The 12,618-nt window shown below is 40.9% G+C and overlaps 1 protein-coding gene across 1 annotated transcript in view; it reads right to left on the bottom strand.

Moving 5' to 3' along the window:
* The window catches only part of LOC130080105 (cytidine monophosphate-N-acetylneuraminic acid hydroxylase), a 148,002-nt gene that overhangs the window by 52,673 nt on the left and 82,711 nt on the right, over positions 1–12,618 (bottom strand). The gene's annotated exons all lie outside the window — the stretch shown is intronic.

Raw genomic sequence — 12,618 nt, 5'->3', positions numbered from 1 at the left:
ATTTCAACGTATACCGATTTGTTGATAATTTTAGAGGTTTCTGAAACGCATCACCCCTAACAGGGAGCTCGTGGTTATCCTGCAGCAGACATTGATCACAAACAATAACAAAAAATGCGTCATCCTCATTAAATGCATACCACGTCAACGGGTATTCAAATTCGACCAATGCCACCTCCCACAGGCCTTTTAAAATTATACTTCTGGCCAGTCTAGTTCTGTAATTGGATATACAATTCTCAGGATAGATGCCACTCGAGGCATTGCACGGGAGCGTGACATAGAACCCCTCCTCAGACATATTTTACATAAATGACACCTGTCGCGAATTCACTACGACTTTAAGACGTTTTGCAGATCCACCACCTGCTTTTCGGGGACCCAGCTGTTGAATTTTGTAGGCCATCCAAGCCACTTGACGAGAACGTACATGACTTTTCCACGACGTTGCTTGTCCAATATTTTTTCAACTTTGAAAGCCGAATTATTACTAACTATAATCCTCTGTAATTCTTGTTCATAAAAACAACCTTCAATCAAGTCCCCATCATAGTCCTGTATCCGATACACGACCGGATTTCGGGGTATACATGCCGTTATGGTGAAGTATTCTTCAGTATAATTCTGTTCGTACCCCTTTGCGAAAATATTACGGGTTTTAGATACTCGTACAACGTCTCCAATCGAGAATTTAAACTTGGGTGTCTCTTTACGTTTTTTCTAGTGCTGGGCAAGTTAACGCGTTATTATCGCGTTAACGCATTTATTAATTAATGCCGACAATTTTTTTATCGCGCGTTAACGCAGAGGTTTTTTTTATTATTATTTTGAAAGTCCGTTGCTCACTGCCTCTGAATACACATAGGCCTACAGTCAAACCATGATCACAGGAGGGGTGGGATGTTGGTCAGCCAGCAAATAACCCACCCAAACAAGCAGTGGAGAGGCTTTGGCAGGTTCTCTCAGGTGAACAGAAAGGGAGACAGCGCCCCGCGAGTGAATGACAGGCGCTCTATGGATACTAGTAACCATGGCACCGGCTTCTGTGCGCTACGCAGCGGTAGCCTTTTTAACTTAAATTAAAATGATACATAACTTTACCTGATAGGCCTGCGTTTAGTTTAGCGGGGATGCTCTGCAATGTGAATTCCCTTCTGTTGATGTCCTGATAACTATTTAGATTCTGGAAACTCACAAACAGCGAGCCGAGGATCAGTCTCTCTTCCAATGATTTGTGCTGCGCGTCGTGTACAAAAAAGTTAGACAATTCAACTTCGGCAACGCGCGGGCGCGTGCGTGAGGCGAGCATGACTGCAACAGTTTCACAGGAACGCACCCGCTTGTCGCTGCACCTGTGCTCGACCACTTCACCTCACTCTTTTCGGCTGATTTATAATTCTGTGTCGGACCTACGCCGGAGCCTCTACGCTATAGACAACGCGTTGGTTTTCATTTATATATCTGCGTCGTTGTCCGCGTTGACGCGCAATTACACATGAGGGAGAGTGTGAAACCCGGGGAGCGGTTCTAGCAATCACAGCGCTTGCGGTACGCGTAGAATTGACGTTACATTTTTGGAGAGATGCACGTCAGGGTACGCGCGCTACACAGCTACGGCGTGAGTTCGACGCAGAAGTATAAATTGGGCTTTACCTCTGTTTAATGTAATCTTACGTGGGAAATGGCATGCCATGACCAAACCTAAGCTGCTATCAGAGAAGTAACGTTGGTCGACTTATATCTGTAGTAGTGATCATGACCCTTTGACTACATAGACTGTTTCTGCTGCTCCCTGATACAAGATACCTGTTCAGAAAAAAAGAAAAAAAGAAAACTGGACTCGTTTTAACAAGCTAGATAAAAGGTAATGCCCTGGCAGTGGCAAATAGCTTTGTTTAAATATTTGATTTGATTACATTAATGTTTAAGTTGAGATTTACAAGAAATATTTTATTGATACTGTGGAAAGGGAATACTGCTGGTATAAAAGCACCTTATTTGTTTAAAGTTTTTGCAAACCACATGTTATTGCACTTTTGTAGCAGTACATTTAAATCAAAAGTGCGCAATACACTACTAGAATTCATTATTCAATTTTGCGCGTAACAATGCGATTAATCGCGATTAATCGCAAGAAAATCATGCGATTAATCGCGATTAAATTTTTTAATCGTTGCCCAGCACTAGTTTTTTCCCATATAAATTATTAAACACCACATTTTCATTTTCCTTATCCACATCCACAGGTCTCATTTTAATTGATTTGTGGTAGCTTGAATTATAGCCATCTGTCAGGTCTTGCAATATGTCACAGTAACGTTTGGAATTTATAGCTGTCAAATAACGCCACATTCGTCCTTTTAAAGTTCTATTAAATCTTTCGACCACACTTGCTTTTAAATCGCTGGCTGTTGCAAAATGATGTATGTTATATTTTTTCATCAATTGCTGAAAATGTTTATTGAAAAATTCTGTACCCTTATCTGTCTGTAACTTGACAGGTATCCGCCCCTCTCTCAAAATAGACGTAAAAGCTTTAACCACTTCCGGTCCGGTCTTATTTTTCAAAGGTCTGGTCCATGCAAATTTGCTGAAGACGTCTATAACCGTAATTATATATTTAATACCCTGGTTGTATTTAGAAAAAGAAGACATATCGACCAAATCCATTTGAAACGCCTGGTCTTTCCCATACACCACTACACGGTTCCGTTTATATTTTATTGGTGCAGTTCGATGGAGCGTGTATGTGTCCTGACTTGAAAGCCATTCGGTCACCTCTTTATCAGATAATTTTACACCGTATTCCTGTAAAACAGCCTGTTTTAATCTGTTTTTACCCCCCAAAGCACCGGAATTTGCAGGGTCATAGTAAATCTTTTTCATAAGATCCTGATTAGCCATGTCGTCACTCCGGGTTTTCAGAGAATAATGAGTCAGATGGCGAAAGTTGTCAAGATTTTATTTTTATTTTTGCAATCACACGTATATATCATCAAACAACAAAGGCTTTTTTTTTATTATTTTTTTTTTATATACATTTATTTTTTTCCGTGTACATTTATTTATTTCAGGAATATCAATTAATTTTTTACAAAAACACACATTTTTTTTTTTTTTTCAGGATTTACAAGCATACATAATGAATTAAATGTCGATCATCCAAACAGTAAAATAAACCTCACACACATTTCAAAATTTCTCTCCAGAATGTGTTCAAGTAACAGGTCAATAATTTGGGGGGCATCCGCCCCCCTCTTTCTTAACAATCTGCAGACATCAGTTACATACGTACAAAGACATACAATGTTTCCTATTCTAAGAGAGTTCTGACATTCAGGCATTAGTTCGAGGATGTTTTTGACAGTCGTGTACGGATCGGAGTTATGGCTGACGGATATGTTCACCATGTTATTCCAGTCGCTCGATGACTCGCGTGCAGTGTTCATATGACTCATTAACTTCGCTAGACCTGTATCATCCATAGTCACGTGGGTATTTGTTGCATGATTATCATCGATAATCTTGTAGAGCAGACTTGATACCCCGTGTTTAACATGCGATTTAAAGAAATACTTGGTGATCCAGAATGTGCAGAGATTCCACATTTTCACACAGCGGTAGACTCAGGTTTTTCGACTGCGACGAGTTTCCACTTATCGACAGCAGAGTAGATAATCTCCTCGCAACTTTCATCCACAAGTTTCTGTCTGATAGATCCTAGGTGTTCCACGATGTACATCTCATCCCGGAGTTCGAACAAAATCGTCTCGATAGACCCCTGGATTCTTTGCAGGTGCGGAGTAGTTCCATACAGAGTCAGAGCATGCGCCAGGATATTTTTTAACCCATGGCTGAGGACCTCCTGTCTGATCTCGTCAAAACATCCATAGAAGTAATAGGGACACGGCTCAAATAAACAGGAATGTCTTGTCTGGGACGGATGATCCACAGTGCAACCGTCGCATGTTTGCTTCATCCGCTTGTCTATTAAAAATTCCAATATGATGGCTACAACCGCCTTAATAATCCTATGACCGGCATCCCCTATACACGCATCCGGTTCGTCACCGGTCGTGACGCCAGGGCTCTCGTAGACTGCTGGGGGTGGAGCCGCAGAGGATGCACCAGAACCATGACTTGTGAGGAATGCAAGGTTATGGTATCCAAAATCTGTACAAAATGTATTCAGCCAGTCGATGTTTCTCTGTGTACATCCATTCGATGCATCTGACACCCCCAAAACCGGTGATAATCCTATTGGTGGGTATCCATCAATAGTTCCAAGAGGTGAGTATGATGAGGTGACATCTTCCTGAGACATTGTTGTGAGTGTGAGCCAGACTGTCAGTATGGGGAGGTATTTAATGTTTGTAGAGTGTGGGAGGGGCTATATGAACACCCCTCCTGCTGGGCGTGCACCATTCAGGGTGAAACAGTTTGACTTTGATGTTTTTGTACCTCTCATAAGCATCGGACCATTGAAAAAGCTTATGTATTTTAGAAAAAATGTCTTCCAGTACGGGTAAATCCTTCCATTGAAACATAAATTTTAAATCGTAGTATTCTAAATGCTCACTCTCGGTAATGGGCCATGAACACACGGATGCATCCTTTCCGAAATCACTGCAGAGTATGTATATGTAATCCTCTGCATATTTGTGGACATGATCAGCGAGTAGTCTGTATCGTGTCCCCATTGTTAACCCGCTCCACTCAGCAATGAAAAGAGGCTCGTCTCCTCCGTCTTTCAAGTCTCTCCAGACTTTTGTATAAAATAAAATCCAATCTCGCTCCGTGAACATCAAATCGGGGTCTTCCGTCATATTCGTTGTAAATTTCTCATCACCGTCCACGTTGCTCAGTCTAACTTCTCGATTGTTTTTATCAAAATTGTACATGCACGCACGGCCACCTGACAGGTGGAATACATATTCCACACACTCCGCTGGCTCGTGGAGAAACCTCGTTAATGAAGGACCGTGTTTTTTCCGCGGTGCCAAAGTCAGATCCTCCATAACCTCATCAATCCTTCTTTCAGGAGTCTTGGGGGCTGCAGTGGCCATACTTTTCTACTTGAATAAAAAAAAATCACAAGTATTCCGCTCTGAGCTCGCGCTCGTTTTTAAATCTCATGTGACATCACACCATGAGGGTGTGGTTTGTGTATGACGCTAGGGTCCTCCCTGTGCGGTGTTTTCCCACACACGTCACGTGTGGGGTGTGCCGTGGGAGGAGTCAGGGTGTGGGGTGGTGTACAGACTTTGCTGTCATCATTGCTGTCAGACCTCCTGTACGATCAGATGTGTTTTTTATCGTGCATCCCAGAGATTACACTCTGTGCTCTTTCACACATGTTTAAACACAAAACTGGTTAAACTTATCTTCCTCTTTCAACGTTTTGCACAAACGATTATTTGTCTGATGACATTTTAACACTAACACTTATAAGAAATACAATTTATACTTTTAACATTTATACACTGTTTTAAAACTGGTTTTGAATGTACAACAGACTTTGATAAAACACTGAACTTACCTCGTCAACCTTACGGTCAACCTTCTTAAAAATAAATAAAAAATAAAATAAAAAAAAAGATTTGAAAACACATTGTTTTAATGTTTTTCAACATTGTTTTAATGTTTTTCAACATTTTTTAACGTTTTACATTTTTAAATCATAAAACTCTCACTGACACACTTCAAATCCTCACAACCCTGAGGGGAGGGGTGGCCGGAGGGGGGTGAGGGAGGTGGAAAGAGGAGGGGGGACCGTGGGAAAATTCCCACGGTCCAGGTGTTCAGACCGGAAGTGGGTGGGTGGGGTAGAAGGGGGCGTGGCTTGAGCGTGGGAAACATTTTATTGGGCAATAAATCACTCAAAGTGATGGCTTGTGCCCTTATACCTCTCTCTCATAAGACAGTTGCAGCTCATACAGAACGCTGCTGCCAGGATTCTGAGCAGAACCAGAAAATATGAACATATCACACCAGTCCTCTGGTCTTTACACTTGCTGCCAGTTACATATAGAATTGATTTTAAAGTATTATTACTGGTATATAAATCATTCAATGGCCTAGGACCTCAATACATTGCAGATATGCTCACTGAATATAAACCCAACAGATCACTCAGATCACTAGGATAACATCAGCTAGAAATACCAATATTAGCTATATAAATAAACTTGCCTTGCCTTGCCTTGATCCTTTGGCAAATAAAATCTACAGAATAGCAGTTTATTGAACTGGACACAGTGTTCTCATGGGTGTGGATGTGTGAGCAGGGACTTATAAAGCAATCAAAGCTGACACGCACAATAGATACAATAGGTTTATTTAACATGCTGTTTGAATTAGCACAGCAATATTTAGTCTTCACTGTATGAATTAAGTATAAATGTATTCTTATTGAAGCTAAAGAAAAGTTATTCAGTCAAGAGCAGTAAGTTATTTTCTCTTTTGTTTGATTCACTTTAATGTGTTACGACCCTATGGTTTGTATCTTGCTATCTCTGTTGTTTTGTCAGTCTCTCAGTATGTCTGTTTAGGAACGTCGTCTGATTGGTTCCTGCAGGATGATTGGAACGCCCATCTGATTGGTTCCTGCACGATGATTGCTGCTCGATCCTGATTGGTGCAGCTTGTTTTAAAAAGAGACATCACTTCCTTTACAGGAAGTCAGGAGATATTGTGTTTTGAGCAGAGAGAGAGTTTGTGATTCGAATGAATCTGGGAGTTTTGAGACTGAGTAGCTTTTTGTTTGTTTGTTTGATTTGAAAGAGAAAGTTTGTGATTTGAGACTGTTAAGAGTATTGAGACTGTGAGTACTGTTTGTTTATTTGTTTTGAAAGCTGTTTGTATCTGAATATCCTCATTGGTATATTTGACCCTTTGCCTGTTTACCGACACTGATTTGGACTGCCCTTTTCAGTTTGTTTGCCTGGCTGTATATATTGTAAATACTGATTGATTTTTGGGAAAGTAGGGAGCTCGACGCCATTATTTTCTTTATTGTAAACTGTTTTCTCTGTTTTTGGTTAGGGAGATAGGTTTATTGATTGTATCTTCATTTTCTTTTGGGTTAGGGTTTAGGAAAGAGGTTTAAATTTAAGGTTGTTTTGTTTGTTATTTTGGCTTTGTCAGCTCCTGAATCGTAAGTCCCAAATTAAGAAAAATAAATAACTTTTGTTCCAATTCCTCGCTTTTCGTTGACTCTTTCATGTTGCCCCTTTTCCCCTAGACGGGGTGTAACATGAAATTGGGGGCTCGTCCCTTGGCTAGATATGTTCTATTAGCCGAATTTGTTTTGATAGTGTTTGCCTGGGGATTTTCTTTTTGTGTGGGAGGAAATATAGAGATTGGCATGGCATCAAAATTTGAGCTCGATAAATTCACGATCGCTCCTACAGAGGAGACATTTGAAAAATGTCGTAAAGACGATTTTTTGTTAATCGCTGATTTCTTTGATATAGTTGTACCGAGAAATGCGCTTAAGAGAGAGATTAAGGAGGTACTGCATATGGAGCTTGTAAAGCAAAAGATCTTGCCTGGTGTTGAAAGTGAGGTTACGGGTGTTGCATCTTCAGCACTGTCTGAGGATTTGGATACTGTCGAGGCGGAGTTCAAATTTGATGATGGGGCTCGCATGGATCCTGGTAGTCCTCCTGCACCGAAAGATCAATTGTTGGCGATCCGGTTGAAAGAACTGGAAGTGGAATTAAGCCGACAACAATACAAAAGTCAGATGTTACATGTCCGAGCTGTTGAGCTTGAGACAAAACGAGACATCCGGTTGAAAGAGCTGGAGCTTGACCTAAAACTCGAGCAGGCCCGGCATCCACCTTCTGGGTTGCGGGGAAATACCCCTGTGCTAAGCCCAGCAGACAGCTCCTCTCCTCTCCCTACAGCGTTGCATGCGTCGCCGGTAAGTCATGAATTTGATGTTAGTAGGCAAATTTCACTAGTTCCTATATTTAGAGAGAGTGAAGTTGACACCTATTTCACTGTTTTCGAGCGCATCGCTGCCACATTAAAGTGGCCTAGAAATATTTGGCCTTTATTGTTACAATGCAAACTTGTTGGTAAGGCGCAAGAAGTATGTTTCGCATTGACGCTTGAGCAAAGCTTAGACTATGGCGCTGTTAAATCGGCCGTGTTAAGAGCGTATGAATTAGTTCCGGAGGCTTATCGACAGAAGTTTAGAAAACATGTGAAAACCCCCAGTCAAACATTTGTTGAATTTGCACGTGAGAAAACCACACTTTTTGAAAAATGGTGTACTGCCTGTAAAGTTACAACTTTTGAGCAATTGAAAGAGCTAATTTTAATGGAAGAATTCAAAAACTGCATTTCGGAAAAGATTGTAGTTTATTTGAATGAACAAAAGGTTTTGTCACTGTCAGAGGCGGCTGTCTTTGCTGATGAGTTTGTGCTCACGCACAAAGTTTATTTTCCGCCCCCCACGTTCTTCACATCACACTACTGTAGATCGCCGTCACAGTTCTAGAAATGAAGTGGTTGCTCAAAAAGATCAGACTTCTGATTCTTCAATGATGTTGCGGGAATGTTTCTATTGCCATGAGAAGGGTCATTTGATTGCTGCTTGTCCTGTGCTGCAGCGGAAAAATCAGAGAAAAAGCGTAGCGTTTGTGCGCACTCACTCTTCCGATTCTCTGCTATCTATTGATCCCTCCTTTGAACCTTTTGTATGCGAAGAGACAGTGTCGTTTTCTGAGTTGGACTCCGAACCCAAACCAGTACGTATCTTGCGAGATACGGGCGCCGCGCAGTCATTCATTCTAGCAAATGTGCTCCCGTTTTCCTCAGTCTAGTTGTAACTCAGATGTTTTAGTTCAGGGAATTGAACTTGGTGTAGTCAGAGTTCCCTTGCATTCTGTATATTTACGTTCTGACATTGTGACTGGTTTAGTTAAAGTGGCCGTACGTACTCAGTTACCACTGAAATCTCTCTTATTCTGGGGAATGATTTAGCCGGAAGTAAAGTTTCTTGTCTTCCCGAGGTCACTGATGTACCTTGTGCATCAGAAAATGATGTGTTGACTCAGGAATTTTCTAGTGTATTCCATTCTTGTGTTGTGACTCGAGCGCAAGCTCGTAAGTTTGAAAATGAGATTGTTCTCTCTAGCTCATTCATGAGTTCAGATTTTCCAGGTGTTGAGGATTCTGTAAATGCTCGTTCAGAGAATTTGAGTTTTGAATCTAGATTTGACTTTCCTTTTGACAGAAAACAGTTAGTAGAGGCACAAAATGCTGATGATACTTTGACTTCACTTATTTCTGCAGTGATTGATAAGTCCGAACTACCCGATCATGCTGTTGCTTATTTTTTAGATGACGGTGTGCTCATGCGTAAATGGAGTCCTGAGAACTTGAAGCATGACTGGAGTGCTGTTTTTCAGGTAGTCCTTCCAAAGTCTTACAGAGACTATGTGCTGAGTGTGGCCCATGATCATGAACTTTCTGGCCATCTTGGTATCAAGAAAACCTATACTAATCTCTTGAAACATTTTTTTCTGGCCCGGAATGAAGTCCACTGTGTCCCAGTATTGTCGTTCTTGCCATGATTGTCAAATTGCTGGAAAACCGAATCAGGTTATTTCACCAGCCCCCTTAAAGCCTATCCCAGTGATGAATGAACCATTCGAGAAGCTTGTGATTGATTGTGTTGGTCCTTTACCAAGAACTAAGTCTGGTCACTCCTACTTATTAACTTTGATATGCTCTGCTACTAGGTTTCCAGAAGCCATTCCACTACGTTCGTTGAAGACCCCTACAATTGTGAAAGCAATTGTAAAATTCTGTGCAACCTTTGGTCTACCTAAGTTTATTCAGTCTGATCAAGGATCTAATTTCATGTCTAGAGTATTCCGTAAGGTAATGAAAGCGCTGAACATTCAACATTGCGTATCTAGTGCCTATCATCCTCAGTCTCAAGGCGTGCTTGAAAGATTTCATCAGACTCTTAAGACCATGATTAGAACTTACTGTCTCCAGCATAAGAAAGAGTGGGACGAGGAGGTTCCTCTTCTGTTGTTTGCTGTTCGCAATACGGTACAAGAATCACTTGGATTCAGTCCAGCCGAGTTAGTTTTTGGACATTGTCTGCGAGGTCCATTAAAGGTGTTACAAGAACAGTTACTCTCTGAAAGTCAGTCGGTTACTCCTTGTAAGAATGTGCTAGATCATGTGAGTTCATTTCGTGAACGTTTACATTCAGTGCGGCAATTAGCACAACAGTCACTAGCAAACTCCCAGTCTCGTAAGAAAAGCAGATATGACAAAAAGTCTGTTCAACGCTCATTCAAGGTTGGTGATCAAGTTCTTGTATTGCTGCCTTTGCCTGGCTCAGCTCTACAAGCAAAGTTTGCGGGGCCGTATGTGATTGAGGAAAAGTTAAGTAATACTGACTACGTAGTACGAACTCCTGAAAGAAAGCGAAAGACTTGCATATGCCACATAAACATGCTTAAACTGTATGTCTCTCGATCTAACTTTAAAGATTCTGCCGATTCTCCAGTGTCTACTCCTACTGTTGTAACTTCTGTGGATGTGGTTCCTTCTGAATACTCTCCTTCTATTGATGATCTTCACTTAGGAAGTGCTTGCCTTTCTGGTGCTCGTTTGCAAAATTCGGAAACTCTTGTAAGTCTCAGTTCTAAACTTTCACATTTATCCAGATCATCCCAAAGTGATCTGATACAGTTAATTGATAGATACTCTACACTTTTCTCAGATGTACCTACTGTGACTAATGTGTTGAAACATGACATTGATGTTGGTGATCATCGTCCAGTTAAGCAAAACGCTTATCGTGTCAATCCTGTAAAGCGTGAGATAATGAAACAAGAAACCCAGTATCTCATTGAAAATAGTCTGGCTGCGCCAAGCTCTAGCCCATGGTGTTCTCCTTGTTTAATAGTTCCAAAACCTGATGGGACCTCACGCTTTTGTACGGATTACCGTAGAGTTAATCAGTTAACAAAGTCAGATTCTTACCCTCTTCCCAGAATGGAGGATTGTATTGATCGCATTGGAAGCGCTAAGTTTGTAACTAAGTTGGACTTGCTTAAAGGGTATTGGCAGGTGCCGCTTACCGAGCGTGCTTCTGAGATCTCAGCCTTTGCCACCCCAGACGCCTTTCTGCAATATAACGTTTTAGCTTTCGGCCTCAAAAACGCAGCAGCTACCTTCCAACGTTTAATGCATAAAGTTATAGTGTGTTACTCCGATAAATGGAGTAGTCATTTACAAACCCTAGAAGAAGTGTTCTTAAGGTTGCAAGCTGCTAATCTTACTCTTAATTTGGCAAAATGTGAATTCTGTCATGCCACTGTCACATACTTGGGTAAAAAGGTTGGTCATGGTTCCGTCCGCCCTTTAGAAGCTAAAGTTCAGTCCATTGTTGAGTTTCCTGTGCCCAAATCTAAAAGAGACCTCAGACGGTTCCTCGGAATGGCTGGCTACTACAGAAATTTCTGTAAAAACTTTTCTGACGTTGTCAAACCTCTCACAGACAACCTTCGTAAAGCTGTGTCTTTTAACTGGAATTCTGAGTGTGAATTTGCCTTTGAGTCTTTGAAAAATTTGTTGTGCAATGCTCCTGTTTTGGCTGCCCCAGACTTCTCTAGACCTTTTAAACTTGAAGTAGATGCTAGTGGTACAGGTGCCGGTGCTGTCTTACTGCAGGAAGATGACCAAAGAATTGACCATCCGATATGTTTCTATTCAAAGAAATTTAATCGCCATCAACTCAATTACAGTACCATAGAAAAAGAAGCATTAGCTCTTTTGTTAGCTCTTCAACATTTTGAAGTTTACGTTGGTTCCAGTTCACAATCCTTTGATGTATTCACAGATCATAATCCACTTGTCTTTTTGCAGCGTATGTGTAATAAAAACCAGAGACTTATGCGTTGGGCACTCATTTGTCAAAGTTTTAATTTGCACATTAAGTACAAGAAAGGTGTTGACAATGTAATTGCAGACTCTTTGTCCAGATGTCATTTGTAAACTTGTAACCATGTTTACTCATGTGTGGGGGTGTTACGACCCTATGGTTTGTATCTTGCTATCTCTGTTGTTTTGTCAGTCTCTCAGTATGTCTGTTTAGGAACGTCGTCTGATTGGTTCCTGCAGAATGATTGGAACGCCCATCTGATTGGTTCCTGCACGATGATTGCTGCTCGATCCTGATTGGTGCAGCTTGTTTTAAAAAGAGACATCACTTCCTTTACAGGAAGTCAGGAGATATTGTGTTTTGAGCAGAGAGAGAGTTTGTGATTCGAATGTTAAGAGTTTTGAGACTGAGTAGCTTTTTGTTTGTTTGTTTGATTTGAAAATGAAAGTTTGTGATTTGAGACTGTTAAGAGTATTGAGACTGTGAGTACTGTTTGTTTATTTGTTTTGAAAGCTGTTTGTATCTGAATATCCTCATTGGTATATTTGACTCTTTGCCTGTTTACCGACACTGATTTGGACTGCCCTTTTCAGTTTGTTTGCCTGGCTGTATATCTTGTAAATACTGATTGATTTTTGGGAAAGTAGGGAGCTCGACGCCATTATTTTCTTTATTGTAAAACTGTTTTCTCTGTTTTT

Source organism: Rhinichthys klamathensis, unplaced genomic scaffold (assembly GCF_029890125.1).
Source record: "Rhinichthys klamathensis goyatoka isolate OS25496 unplaced genomic scaffold, OSU_Roscu_1.1 h1tg000029l_1, whole genome shotgun sequence".
Taxonomy (NCBI): Eukaryota; Metazoa; Chordata; class Actinopteri; order Cypriniformes; family Leuciscidae; genus Rhinichthys; species Rhinichthys klamathensis.
Note: the sequence above shows the minus strand (reverse complement) of the source record. Positions and strands in the feature narration are given on the sequence as shown.